At 43.3% G+C, this 21,131-nt stretch overlaps 15 non-coding genes across 15 annotated transcripts; all 15 read left to right on the forward strand.

Moving 5' to 3' along the window:
* Positions 1–728: 728 nt before the first annotated feature.
* TRNAT-UGU (transfer RNA threonine (anticodon UGU)) lies at positions 729–802 on the forward strand. The gene has a single exon. It is a non-coding gene; the product is annotated as a tRNA-Thr (tRNA).
* An 896-nt stretch (positions 803–1,698) lies between these two features.
* Positions 1,699–1,770, forward strand: TRNAH-GUG (transfer RNA histidin (anticodon GUG)). The gene has a single exon. It is a non-coding gene; the product is annotated as a tRNA-His (tRNA).
* A 1,061-nt stretch (positions 1,771–2,831) lies between these two features.
* TRNAT-AGU (transfer RNA threonine (anticodon AGU)) lies at positions 2,832–2,905 on the forward strand. The gene has a single exon. It is a non-coding gene; the product is annotated as a tRNA-Thr (tRNA).
* Positions 2,906–4,182: 1,277 nt separating this feature from the next.
* Positions 4,183–4,256, forward strand: TRNAI-AAU (transfer RNA isoleucine (anticodon AAU)). Its single transcript has one exon. It is a non-coding gene; the product is annotated as a tRNA-Ile (tRNA).
* Positions 4,257–4,924: 668 nt separating this feature from the next.
* On the forward strand, positions 4,925–4,998 carry TRNAT-AGU (transfer RNA threonine (anticodon AGU)). The gene has a single exon. It is a non-coding gene; the product is annotated as a tRNA-Thr (tRNA).
* A 1,277-nt stretch (positions 4,999–6,275) lies between these two features.
* TRNAI-UAU (transfer RNA isoleucine (anticodon UAU)) lies at positions 6,276–6,349 on the forward strand. The gene has a single exon. It is a non-coding gene; the product is annotated as a tRNA-Ile (tRNA).
* A 671-nt stretch (positions 6,350–7,020) lies between these two features.
* Positions 7,021–7,094, forward strand: TRNAT-AGU (transfer RNA threonine (anticodon AGU)). Its single transcript has one exon. It is a non-coding gene; the product is annotated as a tRNA-Thr (tRNA).
* Positions 7,095–8,380: 1,286 nt separating this feature from the next.
* Positions 8,381–8,454, forward strand: TRNAI-AAU (transfer RNA isoleucine (anticodon AAU)). The gene has a single exon. It is a non-coding gene; the product is annotated as a tRNA-Ile (tRNA).
* Positions 8,455–9,125: 671 nt separating this feature from the next.
* TRNAT-AGU (transfer RNA threonine (anticodon AGU)) lies at positions 9,126–9,199 on the forward strand. Its single transcript has one exon. It is a non-coding gene; the product is annotated as a tRNA-Thr (tRNA).
* A 2,029-nt stretch (positions 9,200–11,228) lies between these two features.
* On the forward strand, positions 11,229–11,302 carry TRNAT-UGU (transfer RNA threonine (anticodon UGU)). Its single transcript has one exon. It is a non-coding gene; the product is annotated as a tRNA-Thr (tRNA).
* An 896-nt stretch (positions 11,303–12,198) lies between these two features.
* Positions 12,199–12,270, forward strand: TRNAH-GUG (transfer RNA histidin (anticodon GUG)). The gene has a single exon. It is a non-coding gene; the product is annotated as a tRNA-His (tRNA).
* A 1,061-nt stretch (positions 12,271–13,331) lies between these two features.
* Positions 13,332–13,405, forward strand: TRNAT-AGU (transfer RNA threonine (anticodon AGU)). The gene has a single exon. It is a non-coding gene; the product is annotated as a tRNA-Thr (tRNA).
* A 2,031-nt stretch (positions 13,406–15,436) lies between these two features.
* Positions 15,437–15,510, forward strand: TRNAT-UGU (transfer RNA threonine (anticodon UGU)). The gene has a single exon. It is a non-coding gene; the product is annotated as a tRNA-Thr (tRNA).
* A 1,284-nt stretch (positions 15,511–16,794) lies between these two features.
* TRNAI-AAU (transfer RNA isoleucine (anticodon AAU)) lies at positions 16,795–16,868 on the forward strand. Its single transcript has one exon. It is a non-coding gene; the product is annotated as a tRNA-Ile (tRNA).
* Positions 16,869–17,539: 671 nt separating this feature from the next.
* On the forward strand, positions 17,540–17,613 carry TRNAT-AGU (transfer RNA threonine (anticodon AGU)). Its single transcript has one exon. It is a non-coding gene; the product is annotated as a tRNA-Thr (tRNA).
* The last annotated feature ends 3,518 nt before the right edge of the window (positions 17,614–21,131 follow it).

The raw sequence follows: 21,131 nt of genomic DNA on the forward strand, positions 1-21,131 counted from the left end.
GGTTAGAGCGTGGTGCTAATAACGCCAAGGTCGCGTGTTCGATCCCCTTACCAGCCAGCATTTTTCACAATTAAAAGAGAGAAGTCATGCATTACAGTACAAGACGTTTAAAAACAACGTATAGGTTGTTTGTTTATTCTGGTCATTAACTGGGCTCTGATGGCTGATGTTTGTGCAAGGGTGAGTGTTGCTAGTACCATGTAAAGGGCACTGTGGTCTAACAGCCCCCAGCCTCCCTCTCCTATGGCTGGACGACCAGCCCGCTCCTTGGGTCTCTCAAAGTGCACTTTTTGAAGCCCTGTTTGAAGCTGGGACGCATCAACTAAAGGTGACACTTTCTCTCCAAAAGTGACGATTTCTCGGCTTCTCGTTGGGGTGTCCAGAGGTGACGAGAGGTGAAGGAAAGAGCACATGGGTTATGTAGACATCATTAAATTGTCTGCTATGTATTAGTGATCTTTAACATCGTTACACTCTTGTTTAGTTTAACGTATGTATAGCACACTCGTCCACCCGTGTAAATATTGCAAAATGAATACAGATATGTACACCTAATGACATACGTTTGTCGTGACCCTCTTTGTAATTTTTCCATACCATGTTCAGGTTTTTCTTTCTCCATTTTCTTGTCGGTAGTAGCTGGATAAAAATTTAGAGACAGAAAAGTATGGAGTGCCTCACAGTGATACCGACACAGAAGGTACAATGGTTCTATGTGAGCGGAAAGAGGCGCTGTGGCTTAGTTTGTTACAGCGCCTGTCTTGTAAACAGGAGATCCTGGGTTCGAATCTCAGCAGTGCCTTATTTTTACACAACCTCATACAAGACTTTTTGTTAGATTAAAGACTCATTGTCTGCAAACACAATTTCTCCTATTATAATTATCCTCATGTATACAATGCTCCTCCTTAAAACCTAAAGATGTTTCGGGTTTTTACCTGCCATTGTAAAGTACCACCAGCCACCAGTATCTTTAATTTTCAAAGCCAATCAGTTTGGTTTTGTGACGTGAAAAGATGTTTTTAAGCTTCGCTCACTTCAAAGTACAACCTAGGCAGCAGTAATGCAAGCTTCAAACAACAGGTGCAGCACAGGCAGCACCTGAGTACCATTGCATTACTGACACTGTTACTGAAGAGGCAGAAGAGGTTCAAGCTTCAGTGCCTCAAGAACAGGCAACACAAGGGCAGCAGAGTCTGATGGATTGTGAGAGCTTGGAAAATGACACTGTGTGCTGCGTGGAGCTAAAAATGCTGTATCCATAGTACTGTGCCAAGTTTTGGAGGCCACATCAGTGATATTGTGTTCTCTTAGGGAGACTTCACGTGAGGTTCTGGAGGCCTATTCTGAAATATTGTGTCTGTCCTGGGAGACTCCTACGGAGTATTGTCATGTGCATCACACCACACACGAAACGTCATGTCCAGTTCTTCATGGCTTACCAAGAGGTTTGATACTACTCTTCCAATGTTTGAATAACATAACGCTTGAGGTGTAAAAAGGAGGGAGCGGTCCTAGCAGAGTAGGACTGGAGGGCAGTCTGTGTTGGTTTGTGAACATCCCAGTCAAAGAGGTGAAATGTGCAGCATCTGCCTCAAAACACATACACTACATATAAGACTCTCATGACTGACAGTGTCACCTGATTTGCACTATAAAAGTCACATACATCATGGGCCTGAGTAGCCCAAGTAGCTCGCCGTGATCGTATAGTGGTTAGTACTCTGCGTTGTGGCCGCAGCAACCTCGGTTCGAATCCGAGTCACGGCATTGCGGGTGGCAGTTTCATGTCAGTTGGGTGATATTTTTTATTTGCAATATACAGAGTATTATTATTTTTTAAATAACACCTGTCCCAAACACTTTGTTTTCTTTGAATTGTGAAATTGCCAGCTTTAATCATGAGAAGTCATTTCATTATGATGCCACAGCTGTGGGGCAGAAGGGACAGAGTGTTTTAATACATGCAATGCTTACTTTTAATGTACTCTTGCATGTTGTAGCCCGTGTAATTGTGCAGAAATCGTTTTTGAGGAATGCAAAAACATTTCCTTGTGTAATAATACCTATTCTGTATGAATGACTTGGCCAGTTAGCTCAGTTGGTTAGAGCGTGGTGCTAATAACGCCAAGGTCGCAGGTTCGAACCCCGTACCAGCCAGTATTTTTCACAATTAAAAGAGAGAAGTCATGCATTACAGTACAAGACGTTTAAAAACAACGTATAGGTTGTTTGTTTATTCTGGTCATTAACTGGGCTCTGATGGCTGATGTTTGTGCAAGGGTGACTGTTGCTAGTACCATGTAAAGGGCACTGTGGTCTAACAGCCCCCAGCCTCCCTCTCCTATGGCTGGACGACCAGCACGCTCCTTGGGTCTCTCAAAGTGCACTTTTTGAAGCCCTGTTTGAAGCTGGGACGCATCAACTAAAGGTGACACTTTCTCTCCAAAAGTGACGATTTCTCGGCTTCTCGTTGGGGTGTCCAGAGGTGACGAGAGGTGAAGGAAAGAGCACATGGGTTATGTAGGCATCATTAAATTGTCTGCTATGTATTAGTGATCTTTAACATCGTTACACTCTTGTTCAGTTTAACGTATGTATAGCACACTCGTCCACCCGTGTAAATATTGCAAAATGAATACAGATATGTACACCTAATGATATACGTTTGTCGTGACCCTCTTTGTAATTTTTCCATACCATGTTCAGGTTTTTCTTTCTCCATTTTCTTGTCGGTAGTAGCTGGATAAAAATTTTGAGACAGAAAAGTATGGAGTGCCTCACAGTGATACCGACACAGAAGGTACAATGGTTCTAAGTGAGTGGAAATAGGCGCTGTGGCTTAGTTGGTTAAAGCGCCTGTCTAGTAAACAGGAGATCCTGAGTTCGAATCTCAGCAGTGCCTTGTTTTTACACAACCTCGTACAAGACTTTTTGTTTGATTAAAGACTCATTGTCTGCAAACACAATTTCTCCTATTATGATTATCCTCATGTACACAATGCTCCTCCTTAAAACCTAAAGATGTTTCGGGTTTTTACCTGCCACTGTAATGTACCACCAGTAACTTTAATTTTCAAAGCCAATCAGTTTGGTTTTGTGACGTGAAAAGATGTTTTTAAGCTTCGCTCGCTTCAAAGTACAACCTAGGCAGCAGTAATGCAAGCTTCAAACAACAGGTGCGACACAGGCAGCACCTGAGTACCATTGCATTACTGACACTGTTACTGAAGAGGCAGAAGAGGTTCAAGCTTCAGTGCCTCAAGAACAGGCAACACAAGGGCAGCAGAGTCTGATGGATTGTGAGAGCTTGGAAAATGACACTGTGTGCTGCGTGGAGCTAAAAATGCTGTATCCATAGTACTGTGCCAAGTTTTGGAGGCCACATCAGTGATATTGTGTTCTCTTAGGGAGACTTCACGTGAGGTTCTGGAGGCCTATTCTGAAATATTGTGTCTGTCCTGGGAGACTCCTACGGAGTATTGTCATGTGCATCACACCACATACGAAACGTCATGTCCAGTTCTTCATGGCTTACCAAGAGGTTTGATACTACTCTTCCAATGTTTGAATAACATAACGCTTGAGGTGTAAAAAGGAGGGAGCGGTCCTAGCAGAGTAGGACTGGAGGGCAGTCTGTGTTGGTTTGTAAACATCCCAGTCAAAGAGGTGAAATGTGCAGTATCTGCCTCAAAACACATACACTACATATAAGACTCTCATGACTGACAGTGTCACCTGATTTGCACTATAAAAGTCACATACATCATGGGCCTGAGTAGCCCAAGTAGCTCGCCGTGATCGTATTGTGGTTAGTACTCTACGTTGTGGCTGCAGCAACCTCGGTTCGAATCCGAGTCACGGCATTGCGGGTGGCAATGTCATGGCAGTTGGGAGATATTTTTTATTTGCAATATACAGAGTATTATTATTTTTTAAATAACACCTGTCCCAAACACTTTGTTTTCTTTGATTTGTGAAATTGCCAGCTTTAATCATGAGAAGTCATTTCATTATGATGCCACAGCTGTGGGGCAGCAGGGACAGAGTGTTTTAATACATGCAATGCTTACTTTTAATGTACTCTTGCATGTTGTAGCCCGTGTAATTGTGCAGAAATCGTTTTTGAGGAATGCAAAAACATTTCCTTGTGTAATAATACCTTTTCAGTAAGAATGACTTGGCCGGTTAGCTCAGTTGGTTAGAGTGTGGTGCTAATAACGCCAAGGTCGCGGGTTCGATCCCCGTACCAGCCAGTTTTTTTCACAATTAAAAGAGAGTAGTCATGCATCACAGTACAAGACGTTTAAAAACAACGTATAGGTTGTATGTTTATTCTGGTCATTAACTGGGCTCTGATGGCTGATGTTTGTGCAAGGGTGAGTGTTGCTAGTACCATGTAAAGGGCACTGTGGTCTAACAGCCACCAGCCTCCCTCTCCTATGGCTGGACGACCAGCCCGCTTGGGTCTCTCCAAGTGCACTTTTTGAAGCCCTGTTTGAAGCTGGGACGCATCAACTAAAGGTGACACTTTCTCTCCAAAAGTGACGATTTCTCGGCTTCTCGTTGGGGTGTCCAGAGGTGACGAGAGGTGAAGGAAAGAGCACATGGGTTATGTAGGCATCATTAAATTGTCTGCTATGTATTAGTGATCTTTAACTTCGTTACACTCTCGTTCAGTTTAACGTATGTATAGCACACTCGTCCACCCGTGTAAATATTGCAAAATGAATACAGGTATGGACACCTAATGATATACGTTTGTCGTGACCCTCTTTGTAATTTTTCCATACCATGTTCAGGTTTTTCTTTCTCCATTTTCTTGTCGGTAGTAGCTGGATAAAAATTTAGAGACAGAAAAGTATGGAGTGCCTCACAGTGATACCGACACAGAAGGCACAATGGTTCTAAGTGAGTGGAAATAGGCGCTGTGGCTTAGTTGGTTAAAGCCCCTGTCTAGTAAACAGGAGATCCTGAGTTCGAATCTCAGCAGTGCCTTGTTTTTACACAACCTCATACAAGACTTTTTGTTTGATTAAAGACTCATTGTCTGCAAACACAATTTCTCCTATTATGATTATCCTCATGTACACAATGCTCCTCCTTAAAACCTAAAGATGTTTCGGATTTTTACCTGCCATTGTAATGTACCACCAGTATCTTTAATTTTCAAAGCCAATCAGTTTGGTTTTGTGACGTGAAAAGATGTTTTTAAGCTTCGCTCGCTTCAAAGTACAACCTAGGCAGCAGTAATGCAAGCTTCAAACAACAGGTGCGACACAGGCAGCACCTGAGTACCATTGCATTACTGACACTGTTACTGAAGAGGCAGAAGAGGTTCAAGCTTCAGTGCCTCAAGAACAGGCAACACAAGGGCAGCAGAGTCTGATGGATTGTGAGAGCTTGGAAAATGACACTGTGTGCTGCGTGGAGCTAAAAATGCTGTATCCAGAGTACTGTGCCAAGTTTTGGAGGCCACATCAGTGATATTGTGTTCTCTTAGGGAGACTTCACGTGAGGTTCTGGAGGCCTATTCTGAAATATTGTGTCTGTCCTGGGAGACTCCTACGGAGTATTGTCATGTGCATCACACCACATACGAAACGTCATGTCCAGTTCTTCATGGCTTACCAAGAGGTTTGATACTACTTTTCCAATGTTTGAATAACATAACGCTTGAGGTGTAAAAAGGAGGGAGCGGTCCTAGCAGAGTAGGACTGGAGGGTAGTCTGTGTTGGTTTGTGAACATCCCAGTCAAAGAGGTGAAATGTGCAGCATCTGCCTCAAAACACATACACTACATATAAGACTCTCATGACTGACAGTGTCACCTGATTTGCACTATAAAAGTCACATACATCATGGGCCTGAGTAGCCCAAGTAGCTCGCCGTGATCATATAGTGGTTAGTACACTGCGTTGTGGCCGCAGCAACCTCGGTTCGAATCCGAGTCACGGCATTGCGGGTGGCAATGTCATGGCAGTTGGGAGATATTTTTTATTTGCAATATACAGAGTATTATTATTTTTTAAATAACACCTGTCCCAAACACTTTGTTTTCTTTGATTTGTGAAATTGCCAGCTTTAATCATGAGAAGTCATTTCATTATGATGCCACAGCTGTGGGGCAGCAGGGACAGAGTGTTTTAATACATGCAATGCTTACTTTTAATGTACTCTTGCATGTTGTAGCCCGTGTAATTGTGCAGAAATCGTTTTTGAGGAATGCAAAAACATTTCCTTGTGTAATAATACCTTTTCTGTAAGAATGACTTGGCCGCTTAGCTCAGTTGGTTAGAGCGTGGTGCTTATAACGCCAAGGTCGCGGGTTCGATCCCTGTACCGGCAGGTATTTTTCACAATTAAAAGAGAGAACTCATGCATTACAGTACAAGACGTTTAAAAACAACGTATAGGTTGTTTGTTTATTCCGGTCATTAACTGGGCTCTGATGGTTGATGTTTGTGCAAGGGTCAGTGTTGCTAGTACCATGTAAAGGGCACTGTGGTCTAACAGCCCCCAGCCTCCCTCTCCTATGGCTGGACGACCAGCCCGCTCCTTGGGTCTCTCAAAGTGCACTTTTTGAAGCCCTGTTTAAAGCTGGGACGCATCAACTAAAGGTGACACTTTCTCTCCAAAAGTGACGATTTCTCGGCTTCTCGTTGGGGTGTCCAGAGGTGACAAGAGGTGAAGGAAAGAGCACATGGGTTATGTAGGCATCATTAAATTGTCTGCTATGTATTAGTGATCTCTAACATCGCTACACTCTCGTTTAGTTTAACGTATGTATAGCACACTCGTCCTCCCGTGTAAATATTGCAAAATGAATACAGATATGTACACCTAATGATATACGTTTGTCGTGACCCTCTTTGTAATTTTTCCATACCATGTTCAGGTTTTTCTTTCTCCATTTTCTTGTCGGTAGTAGCTGGATACAAATTTAGAGACAGAAAAGTATGGGGTGCCTCAAAGTGATACCGACACAGAAGGTACAATGGTTCTAAGTCAGTGGAAATAGGCGCTGTGGCTTAGTTGGTTAAAGCGCCTGTCTAGTAAACAGGAGATCCTGAGTTTGAATCTCAGCAGTGCCTTGTTTTTACACAACCTCATACAAGACTTTTTGTTTGATTAAAGACTCATTGTCTGCAAACACAATTTCTCCTATGATAATTATCCTCATGTACACAATGCTCCTCCTTAAAACCTAAAGATGTTTCGGGTTTTTACCTGCCATTGTAATGTACCACCAGCCACCAGTATCTTTCATTTTCAAAGCCAATCAGTTTGGTTTTGTGACGTGAAAAGATGTTTTTAAGCTTCGCTCGCTTCAAAGTACAACCTAGGCAGCAGTAATGCAAGCTTCAAACAACAGGTGCAGCACAGGCAGCACCTGAGTACCATTGCATTACTGACACTGTTACTGAAGAGGCAGAAGAGGTTCAAGCTTCAGTGCCTCAAGAACAGGCAACGCAAGGGTAGCAGAGTCTGATGGATTGTGAGAGCTTGGAAAATGACACTGTGTGCTGCGTGGAGCTAAAAATGCTGTATCCATAGTACTGTGCCAAGTTTTGGAGGCCACATCAGTGATATTGTGTTCTCTTAGGGAGACTTCACGTGAGGTTCTGGAGGCCTATTCTGAAATATTGTGTCTGTCCTGGGAGACTCCTACAGAGTATTGTCATGTGCATCACACCACACACGAAACGTCATGTCCAGTTCTTCATGGCTTACCAAGAGGTTTGATACTACTCTTCCAATGTTTGAATAACATAACGCTTGAGGTGTAAAAAAGGAGGGAGCGGTCCTAGCAGAGTAGGACTGCTGGGCAGTCTGTGTTGGTTTGTGAACATCCCAGTCAAAGAGGTGAAATGTGCAGCATCTGCCTCAAAACACATACACTACATATAAGACTCTCATGACTGACAGTGTCACCTGATTTGTACTATAAAAGTCACATACATCATGGGCCTGAGTAGCCCAAGTAGCTCGCCGTAATCGTATAGTGGTTAGTACTCTACATTGTGGCCGCAGCAACCTCGGTTCGAATCCGAGTCACGGCATTGCGGGTGGCAATGTCATGGCAGTTGGGAGATATTTTTTATTTGCAATATACAGAGTATTATTATTTTTTAAATAACACCTGTCCCAAACACTTTGTTTTCTTTGAATTGTGAAATTGCCAGCTTTAATCATGAGAAGTCATTTCATTATGATGCCACAGCTGTGGGGCAGAAGGGACAGAGTGTTTTAATACATGCAATGCTTACTTTTAATGTACTCTTGCATGTTGTAGCCCGTGTAATTGTGCAGAAATCGTTTTTGAGGAATGCAAAAACATTTCCTTGTGTAATATTTAACTTTTCTGCATGAGTGATTTGGCCGGTTAGCTCAGTTGGTTAGAGAGTGGTGCTAATAACGCCAAGGTCGCGGGTTCGATCCCCGTACCGGCCAGTATTTTTCACAATTAAAAGAGAGAAGTCATGCATTACAATACAAGACGTTTAAAAACAACGTATAGGTTGTTTGTTTATTCTGGTCATTAACTGGGCTCTGATGGCTGATGTTTGTGCAAGGGCGAGTGTTGCTAGTACCATGTAAAGGGCACTGTGGTCTAACAGCCCCCAGCCTCCCTCTCCTATGGCTGGACGATCAGCCCGCTCCTTGGGTCTCTCAAAGTGCACTTTTTGAAGCCCTGTTTGAAGCTGGGACGCATCAACTAAAGGTGACACTTTCTCTCCAAAAGTGACGATTTCTCGGCTTCGAGTTGGGGTGTCCAGAGGTGACAAGAGGTGAAGGAAAGAGCACATGGGTTATGTAGGCATCATTAAATTGTCTGCTATGTATTAGTGATCTTTAACATCGTTACACTCTTGTTCAGTTTAACGTATGTATAGCACACTCGTCCACCCGTGTAAATATTGCAAAATGAATACAGATATGTACACCTAATGATATACGTTTGTCGTGACCCTCTTTGTAATTTTTCCATACCTTGTTCAGGTTTTTCTTTCTCCATTTTCTTGTCGGTAGTAACTGGATAAAAATTTTGAGACAGAAAAGTATGGAGTGCCTCACAGTGATACCGACACAGAAGGTACAATGGTTCTAAGTGAGTGGAAATAGGCGCTGTGGCTTAGTTGGTTAAAGCGCCTGTCTAGTAAACAGGAGATCCTGTGTTCGAATCTCAGCAGTGCCTTGTTTTTACACAACCTCATACAAGACTTTTTGTTTGATTAAAGACTCATTGTCTGCAAACACAATTTCTCCTATTATAATTATCCTCATGTACACAATGCTCCTCCTTAAAACCTAAAGATGTTTCGGGTTTTTACCTGCCATTGTAATGTACCACCAGCCACCAGTATCTTTAATTTTCAAAGCCAATCAGTTTGGTTTTGTGACGTGAAAAGATGTTTTTAATCTTCGCTCGCTTCAAAGTACAACCTAGGCAGCAGTAATGCAAGCTTCAAACAACAGGTGCAGCACCTGCAGCACCTGAGTACCATTGCATTACTGACATTGTTACTGAAGAGGCAGAAGAGGTTCAAGCTTCAGTGCCTCAAGAACAGGCAACGCAAGGGCAGCAGAGTCTGATGGATTGTGAGAGCTTGGAAAATGACACTGTGTGCTGCGTGGAGCTAAAAATGCTGTATCCAAAGTACTGTGCTAAGTTTTGGAGGCCACATCAGTGATATTGTGTTCTCTTAGGGAGACTTCACGTGAGGTTCTGGAGGCCTATTCTGAAATATTGTGTCTGTCCTGGGAGACTCCTACGGAGTATTGTCATGTGCATCACACCACATACGAAACATCATGTCCAGTTCTTCATGGCTTACCAAGAGGTTTCATACTACTCTTCCAATGTTTGAATAACATAACGCTTGAGGTGTAAAAAGGAGGGAGCGGTCCTTGCAGAGTAGGACTGGAGGGCAGTCTGTGTTGGTTTGTGAACATCCCAGTCAAAGAGGAGAAATGTGCAGCATTTGCCTCAAAACACATACACAACATATAAGACTCTGATGACTGACAGTGTCACCTGATTTGCACTATAAAAGTCACATACGTCATGGGCCTGAGTTTCCCAAGTAGCTCGCCGTGATCGTATAGTGGTTAGTACTCTGCGTTGTGGCCGCAGCAACCTCGGTTCGAATCCAAGTCACGGCATTGCGGGTGGCAATGTCATGGCAGTTGGGAGATATTTTTTATTTGCAATATACAGAGTATTATTATTTTTTAAATAACACCTGTCCCAAACACTTTGTTTTCTTTGAATTGTGAAATTGCCAGCTTTAATCACGAGAAGTCATTTCATTATGATGCCACAGCTGTGGGGCAGAAGGGACAGAGTGTTTTAATACATGCAATGCTTACTTTTAATGTACTCTTGCATGTTGTAGCCCGTGTAATTGTGAAGAAATCGTTTTTGAGGAATGCAAAAACATTTCCTTGTGTAATAATAGCTTTTCTGTATGCATGACTTGGCCGGTTAGCTCAGTTGGTTAGAGCGTGGTGCTAATAACGCCAAGGTCGCGAGTTCGATCCCCGTACCAGCCAGTATTTTTCACAATTAAAAGAGAGAAGTCATGCATTACAGTACAAGACGTTTAAAAACAACGTATAGGTTGTTTGTTTATTCTGGTCATTAACTGGGCTCTGATGGCTGATGTTTGTGCAAGGGTGAGTGTTGCTAGTACCATGTAAAGGGCACTGTGGTCTAACAGCCCCCAGCCTCCCTCTCCTATGGCTGGACGACCAGCCCGCTCCTTGGGTCTCTCAAAGTGCACTTTTTGAAGCCCTGTTTGAAGCTGGGACGCATCAACTAAAGGTGACACTTTCTCTCCAAAAGTGACGATTTCTCGGCTTCTCGTTGGGGTGTCCAGAGGTGACGAGAGGTGAAGGAAAGAGCACATGGGTTATGTAGACATCATTAAATTGTCTGCTATGTATTAGTGATCTTTAACATCGTTACACTCTTGTTTAGTTTAACGTATGTATAGCACACTCGTCCACCCGTGTAAATATTGCAAAATGAATACAGATATGTACACCTAATGACATACTTTTGTCGTGACCCTCTTTGTAATTTTTCCATACCATGTTCAGGTTTTTCTTTCTCCATTTTCTTGTCGGTAGTAGCTGGATAAAAATTTAGAGACAGAAAAGTATGGAGTGCCTCACAGTGATACCGACACAGAAGGTACAATGGTTCTATGTGAGCGGAAAGAGGCGCTGTGGCTTAGTTTGTTACAGCGCCTGTCTTGTAAACAGGAGATCCTGGGTTCGAATCTCAGCAGTGCCTTATTTTTACACAACCTCATACAAGACTTTTTGTTAGATTAAAGACTCATTGTCTGCAAACACAATTTCTCCTATTATAATTATCCTCATGTACACAATGCTCCTCCTTAAAACCTAAAGATGTTTCGGGTTTTTACCTGCCATTGTAATGTACCACCAGCCACCAGTATCTTTAATTTTCAAAGCCAATCAGTTTGGTTTTGTGACGTGAAAAGATGTTTTTAAGCTTCGCTCGCTTCAAAGTACAACCTAGGCAGCAGTAATGCAAGCTTCAAACAACAGGTGCAGCACAGGCAGCACCTGAGTACCATTACATTACTGACACTGTTACTGAAGAGGCAGAAGAGGTTCAAGCTTCAGTGCCTCAAGAACAGGCAACGCAAGGGCAGCAGAGTCTGATGGATTGTGAGAGCTTGGAAAATGACACTGTGTGCTGCGTGCTGCTAAAAATGCTGTATCCATAGTACTGTGCCAAGTTTTGGAGGCCACATCAGTGATATTGTGTTCTCTTAGGGAGACTTCACGTGAGGTTCTGGAGGCCTATTCTGAAATATTGTGTCTGTCCTGGGAGACTCCTACGGAGTATTGTCATGTGCATCACACCACACACGAAACGTCATGTCCAGTTCTTCATGGCTTACCAAGAGGTTTGATACTACTCTTCCAATGTTTGAATACCATAACGCTGGAGGTGTAAAAAGGAGGGAGAGGTCCTAGCAGAGTAGGACTGGAGGGCAGTCTGTGTTGGTTTGTGAACATCCCAGTCAAAGAGGTGAAATGTGCAGCATCTGCCTCAAAACACATACACTACATATAAGACTCTCATGACTGACAGTGTCACCTGATTTGCACTATAAAAGTCACATACATCATGGGCCTGAGTAGCCCAAGTAGCTCGCCGTGATCGTATAGTGGTTAGTACTCTGCGTTGTGGCCGCAGCAACCTCGGTTCAAATCCGAGTCACGGCATTGCGGGTGGCAATGTCATGTCAGTTGGGTGATATTTTTTATTTGCAATATACAGAGTATTATTATTTTTTAAATAACACCTGTCCCAAACACTTTGTTTTCTTTGAATTGTGAAATTGCCAGCTTTAATCATGAGAAGTCATTTCATTATGATGCCACAGCTGTGGGGCAGAAGGGACAGAGTGTTTTAATACATGCAATGCTTACTTTTAATGTACTCTTGCATGTTGTAGCCCGTGTAATTGTGCAGAAATCGTTTTTGAGGAATGCAAAAACATTTCCTTGTGTAATAATACCTATTCTGTATGAATAACTTGGCCAGTTAGCTCAGTTGGTTAGAGTGTGGTGCTAATAACGCCAAGGTCGCGGGTTCAATCCCCGTACCAGCCAGTATTTTTCACAATTAAAAGAGAGAAGTCATGCATTACAGTACAAGACGTTTAAAAACAACGTATAGGTTGTTTGTTTATTCTGGTCATTAACTGGGCTCTGATGGCTGATGTTTGTGCAAGGGTGAGTGTTGCTAGTATCATGTAAAGGGCACTGTGGTCTAACAGCCCCCAGCCTCCCTCTCCTATGGCTGGACGACCAGCCCGCTCCTTGGGTCTCTCAAAGTGCACTTTTTGAAGCCCTGTTTGAAGCTGGGACGCATCAACTAAAGGTGACACTTTCTCTACAAAAGTGACGATTTCTCGGCTTCTCGTTGGGGTGTCCAGAGGTGACGAGAGGTGAAGGAAAGAGCACATGGGTTATGTAGGCATCATTAAATTGTCTGCTATGTATTAGTGATCTTTAACATCGTTACACTCTCGTTCAGTTTAACGTATGTATAGCACACTCGTCCACCCGTGTAAATATTGCAAAATGAATACAGATATGTACACCTAATGATATACGTTTGTCGTGACCCTCTTTGTAATTTTTCCATACCATGTTCAGGTTTTTCTTTCTCCATTTTCTTGTCGGTAGTAGCTGGATACAAATTTAGAGACAGAAAAGTATGGGGTGCCTCACAGTGATACTGACACAGAAGGTACAATGGTTCTAAGTCAGTGGAAATAGGTGCTGTGGCTTAGTTGGTTAAAGCGCCTGTCTAGTAAACAGGAGATCCTGAGTTCGAATCACAGCAGTGCCTTTTTTTTACACAACCTCGTACAAGACTTTTTGTTTGATTAAAGACTCATTGTCTGCAAACACAATTTCTCCTATTATAATTATCCTCATGTACACAATCCTCCTCCTTAAAACCTAAAGATGTTTTGGGTTTTTACCTGCCATTGTAATGTACCACCAGCCACCAGTATCTTTAATTTTCAAAGTCAATCAGTTTGGTTTTGTGACGTGAAAAGATGTTTTTAAGCTTCGCTCGCTTCAAAGTACAACCTAGGCAGCAGTAATGCAAGCTTCAAACAACAGGTGCAGCACAGGCAGCACCTGAGTACCATTGCATTACTGACACTGTTACTGAAGAGGCAGAAGAGGTTCAAGCTTCAGTGCCTCAAGAACAGGCAACGCAAGGGCAGCAGAGTCTGATGGATTGTGAGAGCTTGGAAAATGACACTGTGTGCTGCGTGGAGCTAAAAATGCTGTATCCATAGTACTGCGCCAAGTTTTGGAGGCCACATCAGTGATATTGTGTTCTCTTAGGGAGACTTCACGTGAGGTTCTGGAGGCCTATTCTGAAATATTGTGTCTGTCCTGGGAGACTCCTACGGAGTATTGTCATGTGCATCACACCACACACGAAACGTCATGTCCAGTTCTTCATGGCTTACCAAGAGGTTTGATACTACTCTTCCAATGTTTGAATAACATAACGCTTGAGGTGTAAAAAGGAGGGAGTGGTCCTTGCAGAGTAGGACTGGAGGGCAGTCTGTGTTGGTTTGTGAACATCCCAGTCAAAGAGGAGAAATGTGCAGCATCTGCCTCAAAACACATACACAACATATAAGACTCTGATGACTGACAGTGTCACCTGATTTGCACTATAAAAGTCACATACGTCATGGGCCTGAGTATCCCAAGTAGCTCGCCGTGATCGTATAGTGGTTAATACTCTGCGTTGTGGCCGCAGCAACCTCGGTTCGAATCCAAGTCACGGCATTGCGGGTGGCAATGTCATGGCAGTTGGGAGATATTTTTTATTTGCAATATACAGAGTATTATATTTTTTAAATAACACCTGTCCCAAACACTTTGTTTTCTTTGAATTGTGAAATTGCCAGCTTTAATCATGAGAAGTCATTTCATTATGATGCCACAGCTGTGGGGCAGAAGGGACAGAGTGTTTTAATACATGCAATGCTTACTTTTAATGTACTCTTGCATGTTGTAGCCCGTGTAATTGTGCAGAAATCGTTTTTGAGGAATGCAAAAACATTTCCTTGTGTAATAATACCTTTTCTGTATGAATGACTTGGCCGATTAGCTCAGTTGGTTAGAGTGTGGTGGTCATTATAACGCCAAGGTCGCGGGTTTGATCCCCGTACCAGCCAGTATTTTTCACAATTAAAAGAGAGAAGTCATGCATTACAGTACAAGACGTTTAAAAACAATGTATAGGTTGTTTGTTTATTCTGGTCATTAACTGGGCTCTGATGGCTGATGTTTGTGCAAGGGCGAGTGTTGCTAGTACCATGTAAAGGGCACTGTGGTCTAACAGCCCCCAGCCTCCCTCTCCTATGGCTGGACGACCAGCCCGCTCCTTGGGTCTCTCAAAGTACACTTTTTGAAGCCCTGTTTGAAGCTGGGACGCATCAACTAAAGGTGACACTTTCTCTCCAAAAGTGACGATTTCTCGGCTTCTCGTTGGGGTGTCCAGAGGTGACGAGAGGTGAAGGAAAGAGCACATGGGTTATGTAGACATCATTAAATTGTCTGCTATGTATTAGTGATCTTTAACATCGTTACACTCTTGTTTAGTTTAACGTATGTATAGCACACTCGTCCACCCGTGTAAATATTGCAAAATGAATACAGATATGTACACCTAATGACATACTTTTGTCGTGACCCTCTTTGTAATTTTTCCATACCATGTTCAGGTTTTTCTTTCTCCATTTTCTTGTCGGTAGTAGCTGGATAAAAATTTAGAGACAGAAAAGTATGGAGTGCCTCACAGTGATACCGACACAGAAGGTACAATGGTTCTATGTGAGCGGAAAGAGGCGCTGTGGCTTAGTTTGTTACAGCGCCTGTCTTGTAAACAGGAGATCCTGGGTTCGAATCTCAGCAGTGCCTTATTTTTACACAACCTCATACAAGACTTTTTGTTAGATTAAAGACTCATTGTCTGCAAACACAATTTCTCCTATTATAATTATCCTCATGTATACAATGCTCCTCCTTAAAACCTAAAGATGTTTCGGGTTTTTACCTGCCATTGTAATGTACCACCAGCCACCAGTATCTTTAATTTTCAAAGCCAATCAGTTTGGTTTTGTGACGTGAAAAGATGTTTTTAAGCTTCGCTCACTTCAAAGTACAACCTAGGCAGCAGTAATGCAAGCTTCAAACAACAGGTGCAGCACAGGCAGCACCTGAGTACCATTGCATTACTGACACTGTTACTGAAGAGGCAGAAGAGGTTCAAGCTTCAGTGCCTCAAGAACAGGCAACGCAAGGGCAGCAGAGTCTGATGGATTGTGAGAGCTTGGAAAATGACACTGTGTGCTGCGTGGAGCTACAAATGCTGTATCCATAGTACTGTGCCAAGTTTTGGAGGCCACATCAGTGATATTGTGTTCTCTTAGGGAGACTTCACGTGAGGTTCTGGAGGCCCATTCTGAAATATTGTGTCTGTCCTGGGAGACTCCTACGGAGTATTGTCATGTGCATCACACCACACACGAAACGTCATGTCCAGTTCTTCATGGCTTACCAAGAGGTTTGATACTACTTTTCCAATGTTTGAATAACATAACGCTTGAGGTGTAAAAAGGAGGGAGCGGTCCTAGCAGAGTAGGACTGGAGGGCAGTCTGTGTTGGTTTGTGAACATCCCAGTCAAAGAGGTGAAATGTGCAGCATCTGCCTCAAAACACATACACTACATATAAGACTCTCATGACTGACAGTGTCACCTGATTTGCACTATAAAAGTCACATACATCATGGGCCTGAGTAGCCCAAGTAGCTCGCCGTGATCGTATAGTGGTTAGTTCTCTGCGTTGTGGCCGCAGCAACCTCGGTTCGAATCCGAGTCACGGCATTGCGGGTGGCAATGTCATGTCAGTTGGGTGATATTTTTTATTTGCAATATACAGAGTATTATTATTTTTTAAATAAGACCTGTCCCAAACACTTTGTTTTCTTTGAATTGTGAAATTGCCAGCTTTAATCATGAGAAGTCATTTCATTATGATGCCACAGCTGTGGGGCAGAAGGGACAGAGTGTTTTAATACATGCAATGCTTACTTTTAATGTACTCTTGCATGTTGTAGCCCGTGTAATTGTGCAGAAATCGTTTTTGAGGAATGCAAAAACATTTCCTTGTGTAATAATACCTATTCTGTATGAATGACTTGGCCAGTTAGCTCAGTTGGTTAGAGCGTGGTGCTAATAACGCCAAGGTCGCGGGTTCGAACCCCGTACCAGCCAGTATTTTTCACAATTAAAAGAGAGAAGTCATGCATTACAGTACAAGACGTTTAAAAACAATGTATAGGTTGTTTGTTTATTCTGGTCATTAACTGGGCTCTGATGGCTGATGTTTGTGCAAGGGCGAGTGTTGCTAGTACCATGTAAAGGGCACTGTGGTCTAACAGCCCCCAGCCTCCCTCTCCTATGGCTGGACGACCAGCCCGCTCCTTGGGTCTCTCAAAGTGCACTTTTTGAAGCCCTGTTTGAAGCTGGGACGCATCAACTAAAGGTGACACTTTCTCTACAAAAGTGACGATTTCTCGGCTTCTCGTTGGGGTGTCCAGAGGTGACGAGAGGTGAAGGAAAGAGCACATGGGTTATGTAGGCATCATTAAATTGTCTGCTATGTATTAGTGATCTCTAACATCGTTACACTCTCGTTTAGTTTAACGTATGTATAGCACACTCGTCCTCCCGTGTAAATATTGCAAAATGAATACAGATATGTACACCTAATGATATACGTTTGTCGTGACCCTCTTTGTAATTTTTCCATACCATGTTCAGGTTTTTCTTTCTCCATTTTCTTGTCGGTAGTAGCTGGATAAAAATTTAGAGACAGAAAAGTATGGAGTGCCTCACAGTGATACCGACACAGAAGGAACAATGGTTCTAAGTGAGTGGAAATAGGCGCTGTAGCTTAGTTGGTTAAAGCACCTGTCTAGTAAACAGGAGATCCTGAGTTCGAATCTCAGCAGTGCCTTGTTTTTACACAACCTCATACAAGACTTTTTGTTTGATTAAAGACTCATTGTCTGCAAACACAATTTCTCCTATTATAATTATCCTCATGTACACAATGCTCCTCCTTAAAACCTAAAGATGTTTCGGGTTTTTACCTGCCATTGTAATGTACCACCAGCCACCAGTATCTTTAATTTTCAAAGCCAATCAGTTTGGTTTTGTGACGTGAAAAGATGTTTTTAAGCTTCGCTCGCTTCAAAGTACAACCTAGGCAGCAGTAATGCAAGCTTCAAACAACAGGTGCAGCACAGGCAGCACCTGAGTACCATTGCATTACTGACACTGTTACTGAAGAGGCAGAAGAGGTTCAAGCTTCAGTGCCTCAAGAACAGGCAACGCAAGGGCAGCAGAGTCTGATGGATTGTGAGAGCTTGGAAAATGACACTGTGTGCTGCGTGGAGCTACAAATGCTGTATCCATAGTACTGTGCCAAGTTTTGGAGGCCACATCAGTGATATTGTGTTCTCTTAGGGAGACTTCACGTGAGGTTCTGGAGGCCTATTCTGAAATATTGTGTCTGTCCTGGGAGACTCCTACGGAGTATTGTCATGTGCATCACACCACACACGAAACGTCATGTCCAGTTCTTCATGGCTTACCAAGAGGTTTGATACTACTCTTCCAATGTTTGAATAACATAACGCTGGAGGTGTAAAAAGGAGGGAGAGGTCCTAGCAGAGTAGGACTGGAGGGCAGTCTGTGTTGGTTTGTGAACATCCCAGTCAAAGAGGTGAAATGTGCAGCATCTGCCTCAAAACACATACACTACATATAAGACTCTCATGAATGACAGTGTCACCTGATTTGCACTATAAAAGTCACATACATCATGGGCCTAAGTAGCCCAAGTAGCTCGCCGTAATCGTATAGTGGTTAGTACTCTGCGTTGTGGCCGCAGCAACCTCGGTTCGAATCCGAGTCACGGCATTGCGGGTGGCAATGTCATGGCAGTTGGGTGATATTTTTTATTTGCAATATACAGAGTATTATTATTTTTTAAATAACACCTGTCCCAAACACTTTGTTTTCTTTGAATTGTGAAATTGCCAGCTTTAATCATGAGAAGTCATTTCATTATGATGCCACAGCTGTGGGGCAGAAGGGACACAGTGTTTTAATACATGCAATGCTTACTTTTAATGTACTCTTGCATGTTGTAGCCCGTGTAATTGTGCAGAAATCATTTTTGAGGAATGCAAAAACATTTCCTTGTGTAATAATACCTTTTCTGTATGAGTGACTTGGCCAGTTAGCTCAGTTGGTTAGAGAGTGGTGCTAATAACGCCAAGGTCGCGGGTTCGATCGCCGTAACGTCTAGTATTTTTCACAATTAAAAGAGAGAAATCATGCATTACAGTACAAGACGTTTAAAAACAACGTATAGGTTGTTTGTTTATTCTGGTCATTAACTGGGCTCTGATGGCTGATGTTTGTGCAAGGGTGAGTGTTGCTAGTACCATGTAAAGCAGGGGTGCCCAAACCTGTCCTGGCGGGCCGTATCCATGCCAGATTTTTGGGATATCCCCATCTGGGGATCACGGTTCGATCCCCGGCACCGGCGGCAGATTAGCCCAGCACCAGGTGACTCTGGGAAATAGCTGGCGCCGCGGCTAGGGCGGCTGACTCCGGAATCTGGAGATTTTTTTATTTAAGGTTTTTGTAGAGCGCGTAGTAACCCTCGAGCATCCCAGAGATCAGGGTTCAATCCCCGGCACCGGCCGCAGATTAGCCCAGCACCATGTGACTCTGGGCAATAGCTGGCGCCGCGGCTAGGGCGGCTGACTCCGGAATCTGGGGATCACGGTTCGATCCCCGGCACCGGCGGCAGATTAGCCCAGCACCATGTTGTCATGTATTCCTATCGGTTCTGAATCGATCCCCCTATTCCTGACCCTATTCTAGTTAAACAAACCAACAAGTTAACTAGCAGTCAGCCCACGAGGCAGAAATTCCCCATGATGCAGATACCGTTATCTGACGCAGTCACACTACGGCACAGGAACGTGTTATCTGATTAGGTCATAACGCTTGCGATCTAATTAGACAAGCGATATTCCTCCAGCCCCTGATAAGGCATACGGAGTTCTCATAACAAATCAAACCTATGACAACCTGGGCAAAACCCTGCGGCCATTGTTTTGATTTCACCGAGAACTTTAGTAAAGAATGTGCTAACGAGCAAATCGTATGACATCTTTATTGACGTATCTATGTCCATCCTTACGTCAATCTCGGCACCTTAAAGGTATAAATATTACCGATCTTGCCATATGCAAACACACGCGTGGTGACGAGACGGAGCAGCCACACTTGCCAAAGCCGAGAGCAGAGCAGACCCCGCTGGCAGCAGCCCCGCCTTCCTGACGCGCTGAGAGACGCACTGCTTTCTCCTGCCGAGAATCCAGCACCGGCGTTTCTGGGCAGCCCTCGCAGGCAGCCTGGAATATCGAGACCAGAGAGAGAGATACCATTCCTCATTCATCCTAACTTCCAGGTACAGAACTGAATAACCCCTCACAGAGAATTCTTTAGTTATTCACTTGGCAAAAACAAACTTAACTTAAACTGTAACTTTCTATTCCCGCCCACGTATTAGACTTAGGTCAGGTACACGGGGTAGGCGTATTTAGAAACACCAGTTGAGTACGTTTAGTCAAATGTATATGTGTATGTAAATATATTTTATTCATTTTAAACATCATATGGCTTAGAAACCATATCAATGTTTTTACAGTATTATTTTATACTATTGCTTTTAATGTATGCACTTTACTTAACTATAAGTATTGCAATAATATCGATCCATTTCTCTTGTACGAGAAAAGAGACTGATCAATAAATAACACCTTTTTATTGAACACGCCCGTCTCTTCCTTTTCTCTACATTCTGATGAGACTAAGAATGCACGTACTGACTGAGTAAAATAATTTGCCTTTTGTTCACACGACTCTCGAGATTGACTCTTGATTAGGGGAGAGCAAAGTTGTCATGTTCTATGGTTGTCAGAAACTAAATCCCTTCTTGTCTAATCAGGGAAGTTAATTCCTCCTTGAACATTCGAGAAAGTTTCTAGCGAACTCTGAGCTACGCTGGCAAACCCAAAACTTAAGTCTAGTATCGACAGTAGTAGACCTAGTTAACGTCTGGCCTAGGCCTTTACTGCTGTAGGTATTATTCCAATGCGCAGAGCCTATTGGGAAGATAGGAACTACACTACAATGTGACTCTGGGCAATAGCTTGCTTAATCTTCCCGACGGCCCCTAGCGCCTAGAGACCCTTACGGGTGATTGTGCGCCTTACAAATGTGGATTATTATTATTATTATTATTATTTGGGCCGATTCCGATCCGGTTCGTAAAAGCACATCTGCCCGAATCTGTCGGACAACCACGTACGCCCGGGAGAGGACTGCCCGGGACCCGTGGAGCCCGTCCTGGTCACTCTGACCTGCCATCGGCCTGGAGAAGGGAGCGCC

The sequence above is a fragment of the Lissotriton helveticus genome, chromosome 12 (genome assembly GCF_964261635.1).
Source record: "Lissotriton helveticus chromosome 12, aLisHel1.1, whole genome shotgun sequence".
Classification (NCBI taxonomy): Eukaryota; Metazoa; Chordata; class Amphibia; order Caudata; family Salamandridae; genus Lissotriton; species Lissotriton helveticus.